The sequence below is a fragment of the Pongo pygmaeus genome, chromosome Y, assembly GCF_028885625.2.
Source record: "Pongo pygmaeus isolate AG05252 chromosome Y, NHGRI_mPonPyg2-v2.0_pri, whole genome shotgun sequence".
NCBI lineage: Eukaryota > Metazoa > Chordata > Mammalia > Primates > Hominidae > Pongo > Pongo pygmaeus.
The window spans coordinates 36,807,046-36,833,057 of NC_072397.2; the positions used below are offsets into that span (position 1 = coordinate 36,807,046).

General features: G+C 36.6%; 2 pseudogenes; both read left to right on the top strand.

Moving 5' to 3' along the window:
* The first annotated feature begins 20,034 nt into the window (after positions 1-20,034).
* Positions 20,035-21,497, top strand: LOC129025761 (glutamate dehydrogenase 1, mitochondrial-like; annotated as a pseudogene).
* Positions 21,498-24,307: 2,810 nt separating this feature from the next.
* Positions 24,308-25,480, top strand: LOC129025762 (heat shock transcription factor, Y-linked-like; annotated as a pseudogene).
* Positions 25,481-26,012: the final 532 nt, after the last annotated feature.

Below are 26,012 nucleotides of genomic sequence, written 5' to 3' on the forward strand. Positions count from 1 at the left end.
TAAGGGAATGTTTAAACACACATTATTTTAGCTTTTCTATATCTAGACATTTTTTGCTTGAATATCAATTTTACAAGAAATAGATTTTCTTCATTTCTCCAACGTGTTTTTTTTTAGTTATTGATAGCTTAGAATGCATTCCATTAAGACATTAATGTTATGAATAAGAGCAATATGAAAGCTATTATTTAAAAAAACTGGATCTGTATTAACAAATCTGTTGTATTGTCTATTGTATGAAATAACTGTATTCTTGCTTTCAACAACTTAAAATTTTGTTTGTGACCAATTCCGGGCATTTTTCAACCAAGAGTGACTTCTGAGTTTAGCAAAACAGAAATAAAAATATGTTTCATCAATTCTTTATTTACCTTCTAGAAAGACTACAACAAAAACAATAAATTAGCACACAAGTGCTTCTTCACTCCTCCCTGAATTAGGAATGAAGGCCTGAAATGGAAAATGCAGATTTCAATTTTGAAGTCTTCGTCTGTGCCTGGGAGGCAGTATGGCAATGCAAAAAAATATTTACTACTTTAAAATTGTCTCTTTTGGTGCTTTGCTTTGTTGATACAAACTACTGATTTACAGGGTACAGAGAGTTTTTGATTAGTTTGATGTTTCTTTGAATGGTTTGAAGCTGCCAACCCTGCAGTTTTGCCTTTATTTTTATTTGGGAAGCACTGATTATTATATACTCTCAGAGATTATTTTTATTTAGGTGATCTATGATTTGTCCTATGAAAATATTGTTTAAAATAGTTAAATTGAATTTTACACTTTTAATTTGTGTTTCTAATTGTTAGGTTTTTGTTTTGGTGGTTATGGTATGAAGTTTATTGTTTGCTTTTAATTAAGTGATGTTATCAATTTCATATAAAAGGCAAGGGCAATATTCTCTATTATGAATTACATCTTGGTTTCATGTAAAATATTTATACAATTATTTGTTTCCAAAGTGACTTTCAAGTACATATCTAAATAAAACAATAATGGAATAATTATATAGGCATGCAACAAGATCTACAAGTGTGATGATCTCTGACAGAAGCCTGAATAAATTGTTTGAAAAACAACCAGGTCACTGTCCATGGAGCAGACTGTGGAAGGAAAATGATTGTAGACAATGAGATTGTAGGGGTAACACACAGTCATTGTGATTATCTAGGGTTTCCATAGGTCAGTAGATTTTACTTTAGTTTCACTTTAAGCCAAGTTAATGACTGGAAGTGGAAGTGGTAAGGTTGTTACTAGCATCTAGTGCCAAGAGGCTAGAAATGCTGTTGAATACCTTAAAATCCAGTCTCAGCACCTTTGAGAAATTAACGGTATTGAACCATCTCTCCAGAAAATTGTGAAAAAAAAAGAAGCATACTTTTAAAAAACATTGATTTTATATTTTCAAAGTTACTTAACTCAATCTTTGGTTTCTGTAAATCAGAAGGATTTTAAGAAGCTGTTTTAAAGTTCAGTTGATTCAAGTTAGGGTAAGTGTTAGTAAAGTGAAGTCAGTTCAGTTAATCAATGATTAGAAAGTAAACTATAGGCTAGGTGCAGTGGCTATAATCCCAGTACTTTGGGAGGCCAAGGTGGGCCGATCACAAGGTCAGGACATCAAGATCATCCTGGCTAACATGGTGAAATCTTGTATCTACTAAAAATACAAAAAAATAAAAATAAAATTAGCTGGGCATTGTGAGGGGGGCCTGTAGTCCCAGGTACTCAGGAGGCTGAGGCAGGAGAATGGCGTGGACCCAGGATGTGGAGCTTGTGGTAAGCTGAGGTGGTGCCACTGCACTCCAGCCTGGGTGACAGAGCAAGACTCCATCTCCGGAAAAAAAAAAAAAGTAAACTATTTCATTTTTTCTCCCCCTTTCTTTTACGTTACTTTAAAATATTTCTGTAAAACACTAATATAGGAAAATAAAACCCTAGGCACACTCTATTTTTGGGATACCACGGACAACACTCAATGGCTTTTGGGATAGAACTAATCTTGAATACAACTGGAAGTCATACAGAATACAGATTTGTATATGTGCATTTGTGCACTTCATTATGCATACAGACTGGGCATAATGATTGTCATAAGACTAATATTAAATGTTTCTTATGACATAAAAGTTGCTGAGATTTTACAATAACCAAGCCAAATGGAAACCGAGATTTCAAGGATTATAGCCAGGGTTAGAGAATTCTAGCTGTTGAGTAGAATGAAATCTCAAGCATCTTCTAGGAGAGGCCATCACTGTTGCCTAATCAGCATGGTGATTATCTCTGCAGAAACAGGTGAAAAGGCTGATGGCAGTATGAATCTCATTCTTCCTGGATGCAGAAACATAATTTGAGATTATCTGAATGGCAGGGCTGAATGACCTGGAACTCAAACATTGATAAAAGTTTCCCCTGTCTTATCACATTATGGTAAGACAAAAATAAAACAACAGCTGTGGCCCTTCAGTGTGCACAGACCTAGGAGCTCTCAAAGCCAGGGTGGGCTGTCACACCATTTGTGGCTTTGCATTTTCCAGCATCTCCAAGCTTCTGGGTTTCAGTACATTCCCCAGTATCAGCTGTGGAAGCTGCTTGCAGTAGGACTGGTCCAGCTGCAGCTTTTCAATGATCTAGCAGTTCTGTTGGCAACTAAAACTTCCTGGCCTGATACAGCTGACATGACTGACCTTGTTTAGCAGCTGGAGCCCATACTTGCTCATACACCCCTCACCACTAATCCACGTTTGTCCTTGGCAGGTGATAAATCCTGGCTGTTAATGCCAGATGAGTGCAGCATGTCAGATAGTGTGTGTAGAACAACTTAGCAGGTCTGATTAAAGCTCAGGGAAAGACACCACAGGCCACAGAGGTTTTCATCTGGCAAATTGATGCCCCTAAAATCCCATAGCAAAAAAAGCATAGCTGGTTATTTTTAAATGACTTACTTCTTTTGGTTCTTGAAATAATGACTATTCAGTGTCCTACATTTTGGTATCTTTTAACGTCTTTTGCAAATGATTATATTTCAAAAGTTTTACAAAATCAAATTTGAAAGATTATTTGCATTGAATCACCTGATCCATCTTATATACACTGCATTTTTTTAAAAACAGAGTTTCAGTTTTGTTATCCAAACTGGAGTGCAATGGCATTTTCTCAGCTCACTGTACCTCCTGCCTCTGCCTCCTGTGGAGCTGAAATTACAGGCACCATCCACGGTGCCCAGCATGACATTGAAGACCAGATTAGCATTCTCCTAGTAGATTATGAAGCTTACTTATGAAAGAGTATTTCTAATTCCTGGACTTTGATGTTTTGTACTTATATAATTTCTGATTGAGAGTCACTTTTGCTCAGGATTATAATATGATGAGCAGCATGTCTGACGTTTTCTGCTAAATGCAATAGTAACATCCATTTTCTGTGGTTGAAATACCCTAATATGCTTTTGTCCCATGGAATATAAATTGTTGACATTTACTATTCTAGAGAGTTCTGAAGAAGAAATTAAAAACCGCATCTTCAAATTTTGCAGAGGCCGGGGGGTGGTGCTTCACACCTGTAGTCCAAGTACCTTTGATGACTGAGGCTGGAGGATCATCTGAGTTTAGGAGTTGTAGACCAGCCTGGTCAATAGGGTGAAACCTCATCTTCACTAAAATTACAAACATACACACATAGAAAAATCAGCTGGGCATGGTGGTGGACAGCTGTAATCCCAGCTACTTGGGAGGCTGAGGCAGGAAAGTCGCTTAAATCTGGGAGGTGGAGGTTGCAGTGAGCTGAGATCACACCATTGCAGTCCAGCCTGTATGAAAAGAGCAAACCACTGTCTTAAAAAAAAAAGTGCAGAAATTTTATATGAGATCTCATTTTTCTCTAATTTTTGGCTATTCTAACATCCTGAAATTTTCTCTAACTTGCTGCTATTCTAACATTCTGTCATTTGTGAAATATACCAGGGTGTCCTGCATGTACCATGGAACTTAATATAAAACAATACTAAATTAATTAAACACAAATAATTTTTTTTTTCTGGATGTGAGGTTACAGTAGCTTTGAAATGTGTGCCACACTTTATTTAAAACATTTTGTAATTACAAATCAGCATTGTCACAAACTTCATTGAAAAGCAAATAAGTAGCATATCTCAATTTTTAGCTGATTGAATTTCTTTTCTTTTCTTTTTAGAAAGAAATCTCACACTGTCTCTTTGGCTGGAGTGCAGTGCTGCAATCTTAGCCCACTGCAACCCCCTGCCTCCCAGCTTCACGTGTTTATTCTTCATCAGCTTCTTGAATAGCTGAGAATACAGATGCACACCACCACACCTGATGGATTTTTACCATATTGGCCATGCTTGTCTCAAGCTCCAGAGCTCAAGTACCCTGCCTGTCTTGGCCTCCAAAAGTATAGGAATTACATGTGTGAATCACCACACCTGGCCCCTGACTGAATTTCTAATTCAAAAAAAATCTGTCTTGCAAAACCTTATTTTCCATATTATCTTTTTGATGTGTTTCTTTATATGTCTCATAATTAAAGAAAATGGTATAATTTTAATGTATTTTCTTGTAAGTGAAAATGAATTTATTTTTATTAATATGTAATTAAAATAGTAAGTATATTTAGCATGATTTTTTTTTTGGCTGTGTGTAAAGTTATGAGGTTGTAGAAATTTCTTTAAAAAACTAATTTGGATAATTAATTACATTAGTTCATTGTACTCAGGTTATTTTCCTCAGGATTTTCTTATGTAAGAAAACTCAAAATTGCTTCAAGATACATTGAGATGTTCAATTAGGTGAAATAAACTTAAAGGTATTGTCTTTGAAAAGAAAGTTTTTATAACCTATATTTTCTACCAATAATATGTGATTATTTTTTCTAACATACTAGAAATTAATTTTTTTCATTTTCCCTGCACCTAGAGTTCAACTGCAATATATGAGAAGCAAAGAACTGTTAACCGAGAAGGTTGTTCCAGTCCGTAAGTCACCCATTACCATCAACCCTGGTTTTGAGCTACCTGCAGCACCAGCTATTGGCTGTGTAAAAAATCTCACAGTGATGCTCGACTGTTTGACTGAAACATTTTACATAGACAAAGTAAAAACTGTGAGTATTTTAAATTATAAAGCAGTTTTGTTCATTAATCATACTTTTGTTTAAAATTCTATTGTTTCATTTAGAAAAATTAACTCAGGGTTTCCTTTGTTTTGGGTCAACTAGCTTACCATTTTGTAGTCACCAGGTATATAATTAAAACCATTTAAGTAAGAGAACATTAATTTTTTAATAAGCATGTATTTCTTAACTTCTCTCCTATAGTTGGTTTTGGTACTTTACCACAGTGGGTCTTATTTAGTCATAAGTGAAAAAAAAATATTAATCCTTTAGAGTAAAAGAAATCTAATTTAAAGCTACAAAATTTTATATTAAAAATATATTCATTTAAAAGATTTTCACAACTGAAACGTTAAAGTTGCTTAATGTATTTTAATTATATTCTGAGAGGTATCTTTTTAAAAAATCATAATGTGAGAAGAGAACATTTGAGTGCATTTTGTTACTTTTAAATGTCCATATTAGTTAAGCAAAATGGGTGGCAATGTTGAAATCTTACACAAAACTGAAACTCAGAGTGGGAGTCAATGTAAGTAAGTTAACAAGTACGAACAGGAAATTTCATTAATTTGAAGAGAAACCTGAAGGTTAAGAATATAATTAACAACAGCATTCTGTACAGATATTTAATTGGAAATATGAAATTATATTTGTTTATGTTTCTTCTGTATGAGTATGTTTTTTAGTACATTGTAGGAGTTTCTAGCTAAACTCACTTATTGAAAGTTCAGATCTTTATGTGTTCTGTAGGATCTATGTAGACAGAAGAATTTCCTTTTTGAAAGCACTTTTTCTTGTTATTTTGTTTTACTATTGTATTGGAATAGTCAATATATATTTAACCAAACACTATTTTTGTTAAACTATTTAGCCACTGTTTTCTTGTGATTAGTATATATTTTCAAATATATAAGAGGACATGCAGTAAAAACTATGAACTTGTCACCAATAATATATTTCTGGTCCAGAGATTTTCTTTTAGGTATATGCACATCTCCAAACCCTTACCTATTTTTTTTTTTTTACAGAAATCAGCATATGCACTATACGTTATGGTAAACTTTGTTTTGTACTTAGTCACACACCTGTCAATACATGAAGATCTGTTTAATTCTCTTTTGTAGCTACATAACTTGCAGTTCAATGTGCTCTAATTTATGCCATCCACCTCTAAGATGGAGTGATGTGTAAGTTGTATTCAGTTTTACAAAAAGTAGCATTTAAAATTTTCACAGGTATTTTAAAGACACCATCTAATTGTATTCTTCTCACAATACAACTGTGAATGTATATAAAGCAATTATCACTATTAGCTGAGGAAGAAAGTGATAATTATGTGAATGTTATAGTTTTTATGAGTTGGAACAATAATTTAAATGAAGTGTTCAATTAAAACTGAGAAAACCCTAATGTTCTACTTATATAAAGTTCTGATGAAAGTGTATTGTTTAGATTTATTTTAAGCGCAAAAGTTTTTTAATATGTAAAGTCATAATGATTAATGCTAAGTCTCTGTTTAACACATGAGAATTTAATATTATATCATCGTGTATGACTCTTTCTAATAAAATTATTACAAAAGCAATGCCATTTAAAAGTGTGGACTTAAAAATTCTGTATTTAATCGTCTTTATAGTGGCTCACATTGCTGATATAGAAGTTTAAAGTACTCTTTCAAAATGCCTGTGTTAACCTTACAGAATAAATTTCACAACCCAATTAAGAGAACAATGGGTAAAATCATTATTTTTGTTGCAAAAGCGTTATTTTTTCATAGCTTGTGAAGCACTCAAAGAGTAGGACTATCTGCCCCCTGTTGGATCCTGCCCACCAAAAAGATTGGTGGAACTCAGAGAAGCTGCTGCTACTTTTCACATAAATTCTGTGATCCAGCAACTATACATAATCCTAGTCATCAGAAACAGTTTTTCTACAATTGAAAAGGCAGTGATAAAGATGATGATCCTTCAAAGATGAGAACAAAATTGTAATGTATCTTTTAATTATTGTTTTTTAATATTCTGATAGTAGATACTGTTGTTCTTCCTGAGATTAGTGTACTTTCATGAGATTTTTATCAGGACTGCAATTTGATGGTATGGCTAGAATATGTGAGATACTATGATTGGCATATTTATTGTGCTCACTATCTAGTGATTTGAATTTTTTTAAAATTTTATTATTATTATACTTTAGGTTTCATGGTACATGTGAACAATGTGCAGGTTAGTTACATATGTATACATGTGCCATGCTGGTGCGCTGCACCCACTAACTCGTCATCTAGCATTAGGTATACCTCCCAATGCTATCTCTCCCCCCTCCGCCCACCCCACAAATGTCCCGAGAGTGTGATGTTCCCCTTCCTGTGTCCATGTGTTCTTATTGTTCAATTCCCACCTATGAGTGAGAATATGCGGTGTTTGGTTTTTTGTTCTTGCGATAGTTTACTGAGAATGATGATTTCCAATTTCATCCATGACCCTACAAAGGACATGAACTCATCCTTTTTTATGGCTGCATAGTAATCCATGGTGTATATGTGCCACATTTCCTTAATCCAGTCTATCATTGTTGGACATTTGGGTTGGTTCCAAGTCTTTGCTATTGTGAATAATGCCGCAATAAACATACGTGTACATGTGTTTTTATAGCAGCATGATTTATATCCTTGGGTATATACCCAGTAATGGGATGGCTGGGTCGAATGGAATTTCTAGTTCTAGATCCCTGAGGAATCGCCACACTGACTTCCACAAGGGTTGAACTAGTTTACAGTCCCACCAACAGTGTAAAAGTGTTCCTATTTCTCCAAATCCTCTCCAGCACCTGTTGTTTCCTGACTTTTTAATGATTGCTATTCTAACTGGTGTGAGATGGTATCTCATTGTGGTTTTGATTTGCATTTCTCTGATGCCCAGTGATGGTGAGCATTGTTTCATGTGTCTTTTGGCTGCATAAATGTCTTCTTTTGGGAAGTGTCTGTTCACCTCCTTTGCCCACTTTTTGATGGCATTGTTTGTTTTTTTCTTGTAAATTTGTTGGAGTTCATTGTAGATTCTGGATATTAGCCCTTTGTAAGATGAGTAGGCTGCAAAAATTTTCTCCCATTTTGTAGGTTGCCTGTTCACTCTGATGGTAGTTTCTTTTGCTGTGCAGAAGCTCTTGAGTTTAATTAGATCCCAATTGTCAATTTTGGCTTTTGCTGCCATTGCTTTTGGTGTTTTAGACATGAAGTCCTTGCCCATGCCTATGTCCTGAAAGGTAGTACCTAGGTTTTCTTCTAGGGTTTTTATGGTTTTGGGTTTCACATTTAAGTCTTTAATCCATCTTGAATTGATTTATGTATAAAATGTAAGGAAGGGATACAGTTTCAGCTTTCTGCATATGGCTAGACAGTTTTCCTAGCACCATTTTTTAAATAGGGAATCATTTCCCCTTTTCTTGTTTTTCTCAGGTTTGTCAAAGATCAGATAGTTGTAGATATGTGGCACTATTTCTGATGGCTCTGTTCTCTTCCATTGATCTATATCTCTGTTTTGGTACCAGTACCATGCTGTTTTGGTTACTGTAGCCTTGTAGTATAGTTTGAAGTCAGGTAGTGTGATGCCTCCAGCTTAGTTCTTTTGGCTTAGGATTGACTTGGCAATGCAGGCTCTTTTAGGTTCCATATGAACTTTAAAGTAGTTTTTTCCAATTCTGTGAAGAAATTCATTGGTAGCTTGATGGAGATGGCATTGAATCTGTAAACTACCTTGGGCAGAATGGCCATTTTCATGATATTGATTCTTCCTACCCATGAGCATGGAATGTTCTTCCATTTGTTTGTATCCTCTTTTATTTCCTTGAGCAGTGGTTTGTAGTTCTCCTTAAAGAGGTCCTTCACATCCCTTGTAAGTTGGATTCGTAGGTATTTTATTCCCTTTGAAGCAATTGTGAATGGGAGTTCACTCATGATTTGGCTCTCTGTTTGTCTGCTGTTGGTGAATAAGAATGCTTGTGATTTTTGTACACTGATTTTGTATCCTGAGAATTTGCAGAAGTTGCTTATCAGCTTGAGATTTTGGGCTGAGATGATAGGGTTTTCTAGATATACGATCACGTCGTCTGCAAACAGGGACTATTTGACTTCCTCATTTCCTAATCGAATACCCTTTATTTCCTTCTCCTGCCTAATAACCTTTGCCAGAACTTCCAACACTATGTTGAATAGAACTGGTGAGAGAGGGCAACCCTTTCTTGTGCCAGTTTTCAAATGGAACGCTTCCAGTTTTTGCCCATTCAGTATGATATTGGCTGCGGGTTTGTCATAGATAGCTCTTATTATTTTTAGTTACATCCCATCAATACCTAATTTATTGAGAGTTTTTAGCATGAAGTGTTGTTGAATTTTGTCAAAGGTCTTTTCTGCATCTATTGAGATAATCCTGTGGTTTTTGTCTTTGGTTCTGTGTATATGCTGGATTACATTTATTGATTTGCATATATTGAACCAGCCTTGCATCCCAGGGATGAAGCCCACTTGATCATGGTGGATAAGCTTTTTGATGTGCTGCTGGATTCTGTTTGCTAGTATTTTATTGAGGATTTTTGCATCAATGTTCATCAAGGATATTGGTCTAAAATTCTCTTTTTTGGTTGTGTCTCTGCCCGGCTTTGGTATCAGGATGATGCTGGCCTCATAAAATGAGTTAAGGAGGATTCCCTCTTTTTCTATTGATTGGAATAGTTTCAGAAGGAATGGTACCAGTTCCTCCTTGTACCTCTGGTAGAATTCGGCTGTGAACCCATCTGGTCCTGGACTTTTTTTGGTTGGTAAGCTACTGATTATTGCCACAATTTCATCTCCTGTTATTGGTCTATTCAGGGATTCAACTTCTTCCTGGATTAGTCTTGGGATGTTGTAGGTGTTGAGGAATTTATCCATTTCTTCTAGATTATCTGCATGGAGGTGTTTGTGGTATTCTCTGATGGTAGTTTGTATTTCTGTGGGATCGGTGGTGATATCCCCTTTATCATTTTTTATTACATCTATCTGATTCTTCTCTCTTTTTTTCTTTATTAATCTTGCTAGTGGTCTATCAATTTTGTTGCTCCTTTCAAAAAACCAGCTCCTGAATTCATTAATTTTTTGAAGGGTTTTTTGTGTCTCTATTTCCTTCAGTTCTGCTCTGATTTTAGTTATTTCTTGCCTTCTGCCAGCTTTTGAATGTGTTTGCTCTTGCTTTTCTAGTTCTTTTAATTGTGATGTTAGGGTGTCAATTTTGGATCTTTCCTGCTTTCTCTTATGGGCATTTAGTGCTATAAATTTCCCTCTACACACTGCTTTGAATGCATCCCAGAGATTCTGGTATGTTGTGTCTTGGTTCTCATTGCTTTCACAGAATATCTTTATTTCTGCCTTCATTTCGTTATGTACCCAGTAGTCATTCAGGAGCAGGTTGTTCAGTTTCCATTTAATTGAGTGTTTTCAAGTGAGATTCTTAATCCTGAGTTCTAGCTTGATTGCACTGTGATCTGAGAGATAGTTTGTTATAATTTCTGTTCTTTTACATTTACTGAGGAGAGCTTCACTTCCAACTATGTGGTCAATTTTGGAATAGGTGTGGTGTGGTGCTGAAAAAAATGTATATTCTGTTGATTTGGGGTGGAGAGTTCTGTAGATGTCTATTAGGTCCCCTTGGTGCAGAGCTGAGTTCAATTCCTGGGTATCCTTGCTGACTTTCTTTCTTGTTGATCTGTCTAATGTTGACAGTGGGGTGTTAAAGTCTCCCATTATTAAAGTGTGGGAGTCCAAGTCTCTTTGTAGGCCACTCAGGACTTGCTTTATGAATCTGGGTGCTCCTGTATTTGGTGCATATATATTTAGGATAGTTAGCTCTTCTTGTTGAATTGATCCCTTTACCATTATGTAATGGCCTTCTTTGTCTCTTTTGATCTTTTTTTGGTTTAAAGTCTGTTTTTTCAGAGACTAGGATTGCAACCCCTGCCTTTTTTTGTTTTCCATTTGCTTGGTAGATCTTCCTCCATCCTTTTATTTTGAGCCTATGTGTGTCTCTGCACATGAGATGAGTTTCCTGAATACAGCACACTGATGGTCTTGAGTCTTTATCCAATTTGCCAGTCTGTGTCTTTCAATTGGAGAATTTAGTCCATTTACATTGAAAGTTAATATGGTTTTGTGTGAATTTGATCCGGTCATTATGATGTTAGCTGGTTATTTTGCTCATTAGTTGATTCAGTCTCTTCCTAGTCTTGATGGTCTTTACATTTTGGCATGATTTTGCAGTGGCTGGTACCGATTGTGCCTTTCCATGTGTAGTGCTTCCTTCAGGAGCTCTTTTAGAGCAGGCCTGCTGGCGACAAAATCTCTCTTTACATTTGCTTGTCTGTAAACGATTTTATTTCTCCTTCACTTATGATGCTTATTTTGGCTGGATATGAAATTCTGGGTTGAAAATTCTTTTGTTTAAGAATGTGGAATATTGGACCCCACTCTCTTCTGGCTTGTAAGGTTTTTGCCAAGAAATCCGCTGTTAGTCTGATGGGCTTCCCTTTGAAGGTAACCCGACCTTTCTCTCTGGCTGCCCTTAACATTTTTTCCTTCATTTCAACTTTGGTGAATCTGACTGTTATGTGCCTTGGAGTTGATCTTCTCGAGGAGTATCTTTGTGGTGTTCTCTGTGTTTCCTGAATCTGAATGTTGGCCTGCCTTGCTAGATTGGGGAAGTTCTCCTGGATAATATCCTGCAGAGTGTTTTCCAATTCGGTTCCATTCTCCCCGTCACTTTCAGGTACACCAATCAGATGTAGATTTGGTCTTTTCACATAGTCCCACATTTCTTGGAGGCTTTGCTCTTTTCTTTTTATTCCTTTTTCTCTAAACTTCCCTTCTCGCTTCATTTCATTCATTTCATCTTCCATGGCTGATACCCTTTCTTCCATTTGATCGCATTGGCTCCTGAGGCTTCTCCATTCTTCACTTAGTTCTCGAGCCTGGGTTTTCAGCTTCATCAGCTCCTTTAAGCACTTCTCTGTATTGGTAATTCTAGCTATACATTCTTCTAAATTTTTTTCAAAGTTTTCAACTTCTTTGCCTTTGTTTTGAATATCCTCCCATAGCTCAGAGTAATTTGATTGTCTGAAGCCTTCTTCTCTGAGCTCATCAAAGTCATTCTCCATCCAGCTTTGTTCCGTTGCTGGTGAGGAACTGCGTTCCTTTGGAGGAGGAGAGGCATTCCGCTTTTTAGAGTTTCCGGTTTTTCTGCTCTGTTTTTTCCCCATCTTTGTAGTTTTACCTACTTTTGGTCTTTGATGATGGTGATGTACAGATGGGTTTTTTGTGTGGATGTCCTTTCTGTAGTTTTCCTTCTAACAGACAGGACCCTCAGCTGCAGGTCTGTTGGAGTACCTGGCCGGCTGTGTGAGGTGTCAGTCTGCCCCTGCTGCGGGGTGCCTCCCAGTTAGGCTGCTCAGGGGTCAGGGGTCAGGAACCCACTTGAGGAGGCAGTCTGCCCGTTCTCAGATCTCCAGCTGTGTGCTGGGAGAACTACTGCTCTCCTCAATGTGGTCAGACAAGGACATTTAAGTCTGCAGAGGTTACTGCTGTCTTTTTCTTTGTCTGTGCCCTGTCCCAAGACTTGGAGCCTACAGAGGCAGGCAGGCCTCCTTGAGCTATGGTGGGCTCCACCCAGTTCAAGTTTCCGGGCTGCTTTGTTTACCTAAGCGAGCCTGGGCAATGGCTGTCACCACTCCCCCAGCCTCGCTGCTGCCTTGCTGTTTTATCTCAGACTGCTTTGCTAGCAATCAGCGAGACTCCGTGGGTGTAGGACCCTCTGAGCCAGGGTCAGGCTATAATCTCCTGGTGCACCATTTCCTAAGCCCATCGGAAAAACACAGTATTCGGGTGGGAGTGGCCCGATTATCCAGGTGCTGTCTGTCACCTCTGGAGAGGGCACTCCCTGAACCCTTGTGCTTCCTGAGTGAGGTAATGCCTCACCCTTCTTTGGCTCATGCACGGTGGGATCACCCACTGACCTGTGCCCACTGTCTGGCACTCCCTAATGAGATGAACAGGGTACCTCAGATGGAAATGCAGAAATCACCCATCTTCTGCGTCACTCACGCTGGGAGCTGTAGACCGGAGCTCTTCCTATTAGGCCATCTTGCCTCCTCCCCTGAAATTTTAGTTAATAATAATTACCACTTTTGTTTGTTTGTTTTCAAACCATGCTAGATGTAGTCACATTTCTATGACCTGGTAAATGAAATTCAGCCTTCAAATAATGAGAAGTTTTTTTTTTTTTGAGACGAAGTCTCGTTCTGTCACCCAGGCTGCAGTGCATTGATGCAATCTCAGCTCACTGCAAGCCCTGCCTCCTGGCTTCACGCCATTTTCCTGCCTCAGCTTCCCATGTAGCTGGGACTACAGGAGCCCACGATCAAACCCGGCTATTTTCTTTTTCTATTTTTAGTAGGGATGGGGTTTCACTGTTATCCAGGGTGGTCTCCTGACCTCTTGATCCACCCATCTCAGCCTCCCAAAGCATTGGGATTACAGGCATGAGCCACCATGCCGGGCTTTTAATTTTTAATAATTATATTCACATTTTGTTTTTTAAAGTAGGCATTTTTCTTTTTTTTTTTTTTTTTTACTGTTGTTCTGTCTGTGTCATATAAGCTGTACTTATTTTTAGGATTCTCTGAATATTTTTCTCAAATTAAGGTTTTTCTGCTAAGGAAAAATATTGTTTTTGAGATAATGCTACATGGACCCATTAGCAACATGATATAACTATTAAAATCAGGCTGCTAAGAGTATAAAAGCATCTGGTTGAAAATAAAAAGTATCTGGTTCGAAATAAAGCCGAAAAAAATGTTAGGTTTTAGTGGCAGTTTGCATATTTAAGATACAGCTATGAAGTAAGTGAACCCAGAATACTTTAATTTTGGAAATGTTTGTACTCAAGTAATTTATCATTCCTTTACTTTTTTGCATAGATATTGACAGAAACTAAATAAATTAGAATATTTTAACTGTAGTAAATAATTCTTAAATTTCTGTTTATCTTCCTCAGTGATCAGAAATTGTTTGGTTTTCAAATAGCATCTCAGCACTTATCATCAATGGAGATTAAAACACAAACTTTCCTCTGCCTTTCTAGATCTGATAGATCACACCATGCAGTCATTGCAACCTTGGCAGTGTTTCTTTTATTAGAATCTCCATATGGGATGTTCACTAACACTTGATTAACAGCCACTAACAAACAACAACAACAAAAATGTAAAATTCAAGTCCTGGTATTATAGTTGGTTTTACCCCTAGGGTGTTGAATTTAAAACAGATAAAGATGGATAATTATACTGACAAAAAGTGAATGAGGCAGACAGAATATAAAATTCTAATAAAGTCTCCATCTTTGCTCTTGGTTGCTTGTGCTTTATGTTTTCTTAGCACTTCACTGTGGCGTGCATGTCTGCCTAGCTAATTTTTCTATGCGATGAACTTCATCAGTGCATAAACTGGATATTGTTTCTTTTTGTATCAATAACCTCAGGTGTAGAGAAAAACATATAGAAACATGATAGATATGTGTAAGATAACGTTATTTTTCTCTGTAGCTACAAGGAAATTATGACATTTGGAGCTCCTGTGTATGTTCTCATTCCTTCCACAACTAGTTTAACAGCCATATTTGTTGTGCGGTAATAATTCCAAATATGTCACATAAATTATATCATGAAATCTGTAAAAATACATTATACTCACAAGAGAACTCTGAATTCTAGGAGAACAAACTACCTTATTCCTCATAAGTTATTTATCTCAGAGCACATAGCCATCAGTGTCTGTGTCAGTAATGTTTTCTGATTTACAACAAATAAGAGACTTTTACATACACAGGTTCTGCAACCAGATTTCTGCAAACGTATATTAAGATGTTTGAAAACAAAAACAAAAACAAATCAATATGATCGTAAAATGTAACAAATTTAAAGCCGTTAGAGTATATTATCTGCCTATGGAGCATTTACATTTTATTAAATATTTATGTAGGGAAAAAGTAAACTACACAAGAGGAAGGATGTGAATTATACTTACATACTCCATCATTGTAAATCAGAAGCTTGAGCAGACACAAATTATAGTATTTAAGAGGCTTCTGGAGCCAATCCCCTGTAACTATCAAAGGATTGCTATATGTAAATATTTTAAGCTTTGGTAAGAAAATATTGCTCAAGTTAGCGATGGCATAATCACCCTAATGATGTTAATTATTATTTACTTATACTTTTATAAATAAATTTAAAAGATTATAAGCCCTAATATTATTATTTAATTGTTTTAATGTTTGCTCAGGGAATGTGAACATTTTACATGTTGTCTGTCTATGGTATGTTAACATAATTAAGCACTTGCTATTTAAATAATTTTTTTTTCTTTTTTTTTTTTTGGCCAACAGAAAGGATTTGAGTATGAATAAAAATGTGCATTTACATTCAGTGATTATTTTGAATTTCCTTGGGAGTTGGATACATGACCTTACACAGAAGCAGGCATTGCAAAGCTGGAAGAGAATACTGTCCAATCAGAAAATCAGTTGATTTAACAGAAAGAGTAACCTGAAAATAAAACTACAAAGATCACAAAATGCAGACTTTTAAGTGTGCCTGTATTCTGTGGTCAAGCAAGCAGTGGGCATAAATATTCTTATATTATTCAAAAAATGGTAGGATGATGACTGAGATTCCTGGTATAAATTTGATGATGAAGATTTAACAGGATTTAAAATTGATGATGATGAGAAATTTTATCGAAAGCCTTTTCGGCATCTATTGAGATAATCATGTGGTTTTTGTCTTTGGTTCTGTTTATATGATGGTTTGCATTTATTGATTTGTGTGTATTGAACCAGCTTTGCATCCCAGGGATGAAGCCCACTTGATCATGGTGGGTAAGCTTTTTGATATGCTGCTGGATTCAGTTTGCTAGTATTTTATTCAGGATTTTTTTGCATCGCTATTCATCATGGATATTGGTCTAAAATTTTCTTTTTTGTACATATGTCTCTGCTAGGATTTGGTATCAGGATGGTGCTGGCTTCATAAAATGAGTTGGGGAGGATTCTCTCTTTTTCTATTGATTGGAATAGTTTCAGAAGGAATGGTACCAGCTCCTCTTTGTGCCTCTGGTAGAATTCAGCTATGAATCCATCTGGTCCTGGACTTTTTTTGGTTGATAGGCTATTAACTGCTACTTCAATTTCAGAGCCTGTTATTGGTCTATTCAGGAATTCACCTTCTTCCTGGTTTAGTTTTGGGAGTGTGTATGTGTCAAGGAATTTATCCATTTCTTCTAGATTTTCTAGTTCATTGGTGTAGAGGTGTTTATAGTAGTCTCTGAAAATACTTAAATGTTAGACCTAACCCATAAAAACCCTAGAAAAAAACCTAGGCAATACAAGACATAGGCATGGACAAGGACTTCATGTCTAAGACACCAAAAGCAGTGGAAACAAATGCCAAAATTTACATATGGGTTCTGATTAAACTAAAGAGCTTCTGCACAGACAAAGAAATTACCATCAGAGTGAACAGGCAACCTATAGAATGGAAGAAAATTTTTGCAATCTACCCATCTGACAGAGGGCTAATATACAGAATATACAAAGAAATTAAACAAATTTACAAGAAAAAATCAAACAACCCCATCAAAAAGTGGGCAAAGGATATAAACAGACGCTTCTCAAAAGAAAATGTTTATGCAGCAAGAAAACACATCGAAAAATGCTCATTATCACTGGCCATCAGAGAAATGCAAATCAAAACCACAATGACAGACCATCTCACACCAATTAGAATGGTGATTATTAAAAAGTCAGGAAACAACAGGTGTTGGAGTGGATGTGGAGAAATAGAAAATCTTTTACACTGTTGGTGGGACTGTAAACTAGTTCAACCATTGTGGAAGACAGCGTGGTGACTCCTCAAGAGTCTAGAACTGGAAATATCATTTGACCCAGCCATCCCATTACTGGGTATATACACAAAGGATTATAAATCATGCTGCTATAAAGACACATGCACACGTGTGTTTATTGTGGCACTATTCACAATAGTGAAGATTTGGAACCTACCCAAATGTCCATCAATGGTAGACTGGATTAAGAACATGGCACATATATACCATGGCATACTTATGCAGCCATTAAAAAATGATGAGTTCATGTCCTTTGTAGGGACATGGATGAAGCTGGAAACCATCATTCTGAGCAAACTATAGCCAAGGACAGAAAACCAAACACCACATGTTCTCACTCATAGGTGGGAATTGAGCAATGAGAACACTTGGACACAGAATGGGGAACATCACACAATGAGACCTGTCATGGAATGGGGGAAGTGGGGAGGAAGGAGGGATAACATTAAGAGGTATACCTAATGTAAATGACGAGTAAATGGGTGCAGCACACCAACATGGCACATATATACATATGTAACAAACCTGCACATTGTGCCCATGTACTCTAGAACTTTAAGTGTAATGATAAAAAAAGAAATTTTAAAAATTAGTGTTTTGATGGAGAGTACATGAATGTATTTGATCACATGCTGAAGTGCATGTCATATAGACAGCAGAAGAGGGGATAAAATGCTTACATAGTTTTGAAATAATAAACAAATGGACAGGATTAGTGAAGAAGATGAGATAATAAAACATATGGCTAACTGTTGCAAGACCACATCATATCATCATGTCACCAGCCTTCGAGAAAAGTGTATGGTAAAAAAAAAAAAAAAAATGACATTTATTCCTAAGTGAAAGCAATAAAGTTGAGTATTTGCAGTTTGTGAAAGAACTGCTTACTTGTAATGGTGTTTATTTAAACCCTGCTCGTGCTAAGCTTTTAGATTAGCTTCTTAGTAACAAAAATAATGTGTGCTTGGCTTCTATGATTCTTTACAAGGCATCAACATGTTTTTAATACTTTTCTTCAGTCTTCTGTTTGCTTTTTTCATAGAATCATTAGCCTTAATTTATGTGATTGTGTTTCATTTCTGGTTTAGTTATTTTAAAGTAAAAAAATTTAAGATATCTGCACCTTAGAACAGTGGACCTTAATGTATGGATATATGAAAAGCATTTATTTATTACACCAGTTATTATTTTTTACTCAAGCATTAGTTTAAAATGTGGGTTAGTGAAGTGGTAAGATCGTCAGTAAAAACTAGTGTTAACTAATAAGAATTATGTTAAGAAACAGCTTGAAAATACAACTGTCTTTGACTGTGTAGGTACTTTTTATTTAAAGAGCAGAATTATTTTTCTGCCTGAATCAAAATAAATTACTATGATTAGTACACAGATTGCTGCTACATTCCTCATTATCACTGTATTTTACATTTTAAAAAACTAATTTGTGTTCCTGCCAGTGACTGGTATATGGCTTTGGATTTTATTCATAGGGAACTTATAATTGGTTTGGTTGTCTATTATACTTCTTTACATTTTCCTAACCATAAAAATATTATTTCAAATTTTAAATATACAATAAACATTTTTTCAGTAATTGTGAGAGAATTCTTCGTAAACTAAAAATTGTGTAATCTAAGTGTGTGTTTATTTCAAAATTGGTTCCTACTCCAATAACTTTGTATTGCACCTTTTTCCAGTGTATCATTAAGTATGAATCTTTACCTTTTCTAAATAAAATATTAAGTAATAATTAAAAAGATAATAACATATTTTAGCTGAGGTTTTCTTGCTCATAATAATAATTCCAATAATTTGGAAGGCCAAGGCAAAAAGATCGCTTGAGGCCAAGAATTTTGAACCTGGTTTGGCAAAATAGTGAAACACAATCTCTACAAAAGTTTTTACAAATCAGGAAGATATGGTAGCTCACACCAGTAACCTTAGCAATCTATAAGTCCATGGTGGGTGGATCACTTCAGGCTTATAAATTGAGGCTGGCCTGAACAATATAGCAGGACTCTGTCTATAAAAAATATTAAAATAATTAAAGAAACTGAATAGTTATCTGAGCCTACTGGCCTTTTCCTGGAGAACCTGCTACCTGGGAGGCTGAAGCTGCAAGAGCATGTGTATCACAGGCTGCCACTAAGGAGATCAGACAGATACCTGATTCTTTTACGTAGCTAAGTGGATACAGCCTACTTTATGTTTACCTTTTTCATGTAAAAATGCTTCTTTTCTTGCCTATTTATGACTATAGGTAGGCTTGTAGTTTGGAGTCAGAAGACAGCTTTAGCTGAGTCATCTCCCCCTGAAAACACAAGGCATACTCCCTCCCTACACAGTCACCCATCTTAGCAACCCAAAATGCTCAGCCAGAATTTGACTTAGATTTTCCTACATTTAATGTGATTTTGTCTTCTGATCCTCCCATTAACGCTCTCTTTTCTCCACACTCATCTCCCATCTTTTGCTACTGTCAGTAATCATTCATCCCCTCCCATTACAAAAGAAGCGTATACTCCATTCAGATAGAGCGACATGAAAATTCTCCAGAAAAGTAAAAAATTAAAAATATATATATTTTAATTTTGCACTTTTTTTAATTTTAAAAAAAGGTCAAAATTGAGGAACCACATGCATCTGGTAGGAGACGGGTTTTATCTTCACAAAGAATTTACTGATGTGAACATTTTTGTTACATAATATTAGTAGAAAAAAATCTGAATTAAACAAGAACAAAAAACCGCAAAACCTGGGGTGAATCCCTGCTGCTTTCCTGGGCCGGGCCCGCTGCCCTGGGCTCAGCGGCCGCCCACACGGCCGCGTTGCTGGGCCAGGCCCGGGGACAATCCGCCCCCACCCCGCAGTCGGGGCTCGCATTGGCCGCATGGAGCCACTACAGCGAGGCGGTGGCCGACCGCTAGGACGACCCCAACTTCTTCAAGATGGTGGAGGGCTTCTTCAATCGCGGCGCCAGCATCGTGGAAGACAAGCTGGTGGAGGACCTGAGGACCTGGGAGAGTGAGGAGCAGAAGGAGAACAGGCTGCACGGCATCCTGTGGATCATCAAGCCCTGCAACCATGTGCTGAGTCTCTCCTTCCGCATCGGGCACGACGACGGCTCCTGGGAGGTCATCTAAGGCTACACGGCCCAGCACAGCCAGCACCGCAAGCCCTGCAAGGGAAGTGTCCATTACAGCACTGATGTGAGTGTAGATGAAGTAAAAGCTTTGGCTTCTCTGATGACATACAAGTGTGCAGTGGTTGATGTGCTATTTGGGGTTGTTAAGAACAATCCCAAGAACTATACTAGTAATGAATTGGAAAAGATCACAAGGAGCTGGCAAAGAAAGGCTTTATTGGTCGTGGTATTGATGTGACTGCTCCAGACATGAGCACAGGTGAGTGGGAGATGTCCTGGATCGCTGATGCCTATGCCAGTACCATAGAGCACTATGACATTAATGCACAAGCCCGTGTTACTGGTAAACCCATCAGCCAAGGGGGAATCCATGGACGCATCTCTGCTACTGGCCATGGTGTCTTCCGTGGGATTGAAAACATCATCAATGAAGCTTCTTACATGAGCATTTTAGGAATGACACCAGGGTTTGGAGATAAAACATTTGTCCTTCAGGGATTTGGTAATGTGGGCCTACACTCTATGAGATATTTACATCGTTTTGGTGCTAAATGTATTGCTGTTGGTGAGTCTGAAGGGAGTATATGGAATCCAGGTGGTATTTACCCAAAGGAAGTGGAAGACTTCAAATTGCAACGTGGGTCCATTCTGGGCTTCCCCAAGGCAAAGCCCTATGAAGGAAGCATCTTGGAGGTCAACTGTGACATACTGATCCCAGCTGCCCGTGAGAATCAGTTGACCAAATCCAGTGAATCCAGAGTCAAAGCCAAGATCATTGCTGGAGGTGCCAAGGGGCAAACAACTCCAGAAGCTGACAAGATCTTCCTGGAGAGAAACATAATTGTTATTCCAGATCTCTACTTGAATGCTAGAGGAATGAGAGTATCTTACTTTGAGTGGCTGAAGAATCTAAATCATGTCAGCTGTAGCCGTTTGACCTTCAAGTATGAAAGGGATTTTAACTACCACTTGCTTTTGTCTGTTCAAGAGAGTTTAGAAAGACAATTTGGAAAGCATGGTGGAACTATTCCCATTGTACCCACGGCAGAGTTCCAAGACAGGACGCCGGGTGCATCTGAGAAAGACATCATGCACTCTGGCTTGGCATACACAATGGAGTGTTTTGCCAGGCAAATCATGTGCACAGCCAGGAAGTTTAACCTGGGATTGGACCTGAGAACAGCTGCCTATGTCAATACCATTAAGAAAGTCTTCAAAGTATACAATGAAGCTGGTTTGACCTTCGCATAGATGGATCATGGCTGACTTCCTCACTATCTTCTTCACGTGTAACTTCTGCAGACCTATCACAAGTTTACATGCAACCACAGAAATCCCTTTCTCTCCTGACTCATTAATAATGGATACCATTCTCAACAAGTCAGTCCAAATCAGCCCATTAAGGAGAAATAAGTTAAGGTTAGAGGATCATGTACAAGCTGAGTGTGAAAGTAGAAGTCCCCTACACCAGAGAGCCATTTTGGTATTTTGCCTTCAAATAAAAAGCCTCCTCCATCTGGCTGTGCAGCCTTGCTCTGTGGCTTTTCCCAATGCAATCAGTGCTAGTGCTGGGGAAGGGACAGTCAAGAGCAGTCAGTTGCTTACTTATTTTGCTCTGGATGAGTCTGGGATATGCTGTAACTTTAACACATTTAAGAAGTAGGTGTGTGGCCTTTTCAGAAGGTGGCATGGTCCTCAAGTGAGTTCTCAGTATTTTTTATCAGCAAAATAACTCAATTTTGCAGGTTGCAAACAAATATAAAAGCTGTTTGTGTTTACAAATTTTATTATTTTAGAATAGAATAAGTACATGCTGCTGTAATAAAATTGTCTTTAATCACTTAACAAGCCTAACCTTGACTCAAACAGTGAATGCCTATAAAAATAATAAATGAAAAAAACTAGTATTTTTATATCATAAATCAGTATTATTTATAGCTTATCATTCATGTATTGTTGTCCAGCAAACATTAAAAGCCCTGTGGATAATTAAGTTTTCTTCATACATGCAAAATGTTGGAGGCTATTTTCGTTAAAACGGTCAGAATTTGCTTACTATAATTAAGACACATAGTCCAAAGAATGCAGGAAACTTTTTATCATGTTAACTAATTGTTCTCTTTTGAAGATCTATGGTTGACTAAACTATAATTCAAGTAGAATGTCCCAGAAAAAAACCACTTTGGCTCCCTGTTTGGAGTCTGGCAGGCTCTGAGCATTGCCAATTGCCCCTACTCACCTGACTTTGTATCCTCTCCTTTTAGAGGCTTTCCATTCTGCACCCAGCTTCACTAACAGAGAGCTGAAAACAACCTTGGGTTGAGTGTTTCATTTGGGAGTTATTTTGCCAGGGCCTTTTGAACAGTAGTGTCCCCATGAAGTGCTAGATAATACATGTGTAAGAATCAGCTTTTTTTTTTTTTTTAACTATAACACCTTTCAGAAATTTCTAACTACTTTGTAACTGCATGGATTAACCTGTTGATAAAAGCAGTTATTTAAAGTCTACGTTTTCCAAAAAAAAAAAAAAAACAAAACCTAAAGGATGTTAGACGAAGACAATCTTCTAACAATGACACCTCTTCCCAGTATGAGAGAACTAACTCCTACGATATGAGAAATATCAATATTTTATTTCTTTCTTCTACATGTATTCAACGCTTATCAATGTCAAAGAGTTCAAATTTTAATATGTCAAATTTCAACCATGAAGATATAAAAAGTCTTACTGTTAATGCAGCATTGCTATTTTATTCAATAGTAACATTACTTTATAAATTCAAATCCTGCTTAATAAGGTTAACAATTATTTGCAGGACACAAAGATTATTCCTTACAAAATCTTTTTTCATAGAGATTATGTTCTTGGAGCCAAATAAAAATTTTACTGCTTAGACAAACATACATGCTTACTTTTCTTACAACATTTTCTTGTTGTTATTATTTTTATTGTTATTATTATTTATTTACATCTCCTACTCTTTGGGATCTCCTTACAAGTAAATCACCTTCTTTTAAAATCTCTTTCATCATTAACATTTGTCAGATATTTACAGACATACCAAATAAAATCATTATTTATTTTTCTGATATGACTGAAAAAGGTTTTGAAGAGATATGCATATAAATAACTTTTTATTCTGAAATGTAATTAGTTAGTTTTATTCACAATTGTTCTCCCCTTGATTTATCAAGGTAAGTTTCACATAATGAAAAATTACATTTGAGTGTACAATTCAATGGAATTTAATATGTTTATGATGTCATACAATCATCATCTATCTTTAGTTCCTAAACATTTCTATTGCCCAGCAGGAAACTCCATATCTACTAAACAGTTCTTTTTATTTCCCAGCCTCTGATAACCAGTAACCTACTTTTTTTCTCTATGGCTATGTGTTTTTACCATATTGGTTTTGCACTGCAACAGTTTTCAATCCAACATGCCAAAGTCATAGAGGTTTTAAAATCGTTAACTTTTGTTTTCCTTTTTCTTTTTCTTTTTTTTTTTTTTTTTTCATTTTGCAATTACCAGGACCTATGCTCCTCTCACCAGTCTAATAAGAGTGTCTGTGTCAGGGAGAGAATTACATTTATTTCAGGGATTGAGGACATTATTTTCTTATTTATTTAAATGCTGCTACAGGGATGTGATTTTGCAGCCTACAATGTATAAGTGAGCAGTCTATGTTTTATTTTCACTGGCTACATTTCTCAGACTGGGAAGGAAATACTTTTGGCCAGATTTTTATTGAATGCTAGGAGACTAAAGTCCTCTTGTGATGTCTTTGCTACTCAGCTTGACATATACTAGAGTGATGCTTTAGATTGCCTTACCTGCATAAGCCTTCTGAAGCTGCGTTTGAAGCTTCAGTCTTGAAAACCATACAGGGTGGAAGAGTATCTAAAGAAATATTTATTTGAGATGGCACATGTTTCCTCAGAAACTCAAGTTGTTTCTCCCAGAGATGAATTAACTGATTCAGAAGCCTCCGCTAGATCTCCACTGTGTAAACTCACATTCCCCGGGGACTCAGACTTAAGGTCAATGATTGAAGAAAATGCTGTTCAGGTTTTTTCACAAGAATCCTTGTTAAAATGGCCATGTGACACAGTGTGTGTTTCTAAGCCAGATAAAGATAATGATTTTTTTTTCTCTGACCTTCCCCAGAAAATATCAGAAAATATTTGAGAGTGACCAATTCAAGTCTATTCTATAGGATGGGAATGGAACTTGCATAGTGATTAATGAAGAACTCGTCAAGAAAGAAATTTTGCATAGAAAGTCTCCTTACAGAATATTTCAAGCTGACAGTATCAAAAGTTTTGTTTGACATCTCAGCCTTTATGGATTTAGTAAAATTTGACAGAATTTTCAAAGATCTGCCTTTGTAGCCACCTTTCTGGCAGGAGAGAATGAATCCATTGTCTTAAGCAAGATATTTAATATATTTCAGTTACCACTTTACATAGAGTATATATGTAATTTTACTTTGTACATCAGTAAATATGTTAATACATGAAGTAAGACCAGATTTTGAAAATTATATAAAATACTAAGGTAAAATTTTTTTAATTTTTTTGAAATTATTGAGTTCAGCTTGAGAATTAACCTTCCAGCATTTTAAGAAATTTTGCTAACAACTTTGAATCTTACCAGTGAAATCAAAATAAATCTACCAAAGCCACTTAATGCAATGTTACTATTAATATATAACATGTTTTCACTTGAGGGCTTAACAACTTTAGTGCTCTTTTCCCAAAAGCACATTCTTGAAAATAGTAAACCATGTTCATGAATTTTTTGATGATATTAAGTTTGTGTGATGAAACAGAAATCTGATATTTTAAGTGTTTGTTATTGTCACTTGTCTCAACAAATTGCAACAGATCAGCATGCTATTTTAAATCAGTTGACCTCTATTCATATGCACTCTCATAGCACCTGCATCCAAGCAAGTGGCCACATTGTGAATTTCATTACAACCACAACTTCTCAATACCACAACATAATTCCCTTGCAAAACTGTTTTCTGGGGCTGATAGTGGAACCATCTGCTCTTCCAACAAGATATCCTGTGGTATTAGTCTACGAGGCTCCACATCCTAACCTGCTACCAGTAGGCAAACCATGGTTGCAAATGCCTACGATACCTGATACATCAGCTGTCCCTCATTCCAGGCCAGATCTTCAACCATCACAACTGGACAAATATCACCCTAATTACAAATGATCTTCCATTAAAACAGTATCAGATTATGCATGACAACAGAGACTAACATTTACATAGACCAAAAAAACCGTAAAAATATCTGCAATTATCTTACTGAAAAATAAAACTGCATGACAACTTATATGTTTGCTTTTTCTTTATTTCTCAAAGTATAGTTAAAAGTAAAATGATGTTTTCTTTCAGTGTCAGACTGTTGTACTACTTCCTATAAAAATATATGTGGGCTTTTTGATTATTTGTAAGGAAATTTGATGTGCTCCTTTGTAAGTTAAGTAATTTAGTTCTTTAAAGAAGAAAAAATAATAAAGTCTTTGGGTCCACTTGCGGCTGAAACAACATGGTTCCACTGCCTGGGTAATTTGTAAAAAGGATTATTTTGCTCATGGTTCTGGAGGTGGGGAAGTCCAAGGGTCTGCACCTCATGAGATCTTCTTTCTATGTTACAACATGGCAGGTTGACCTTATACGGTGAAGGGCATGAGATGAACAGAAAATCGGGACTAAACTCATCCTTCATCAAACTCACTCACAA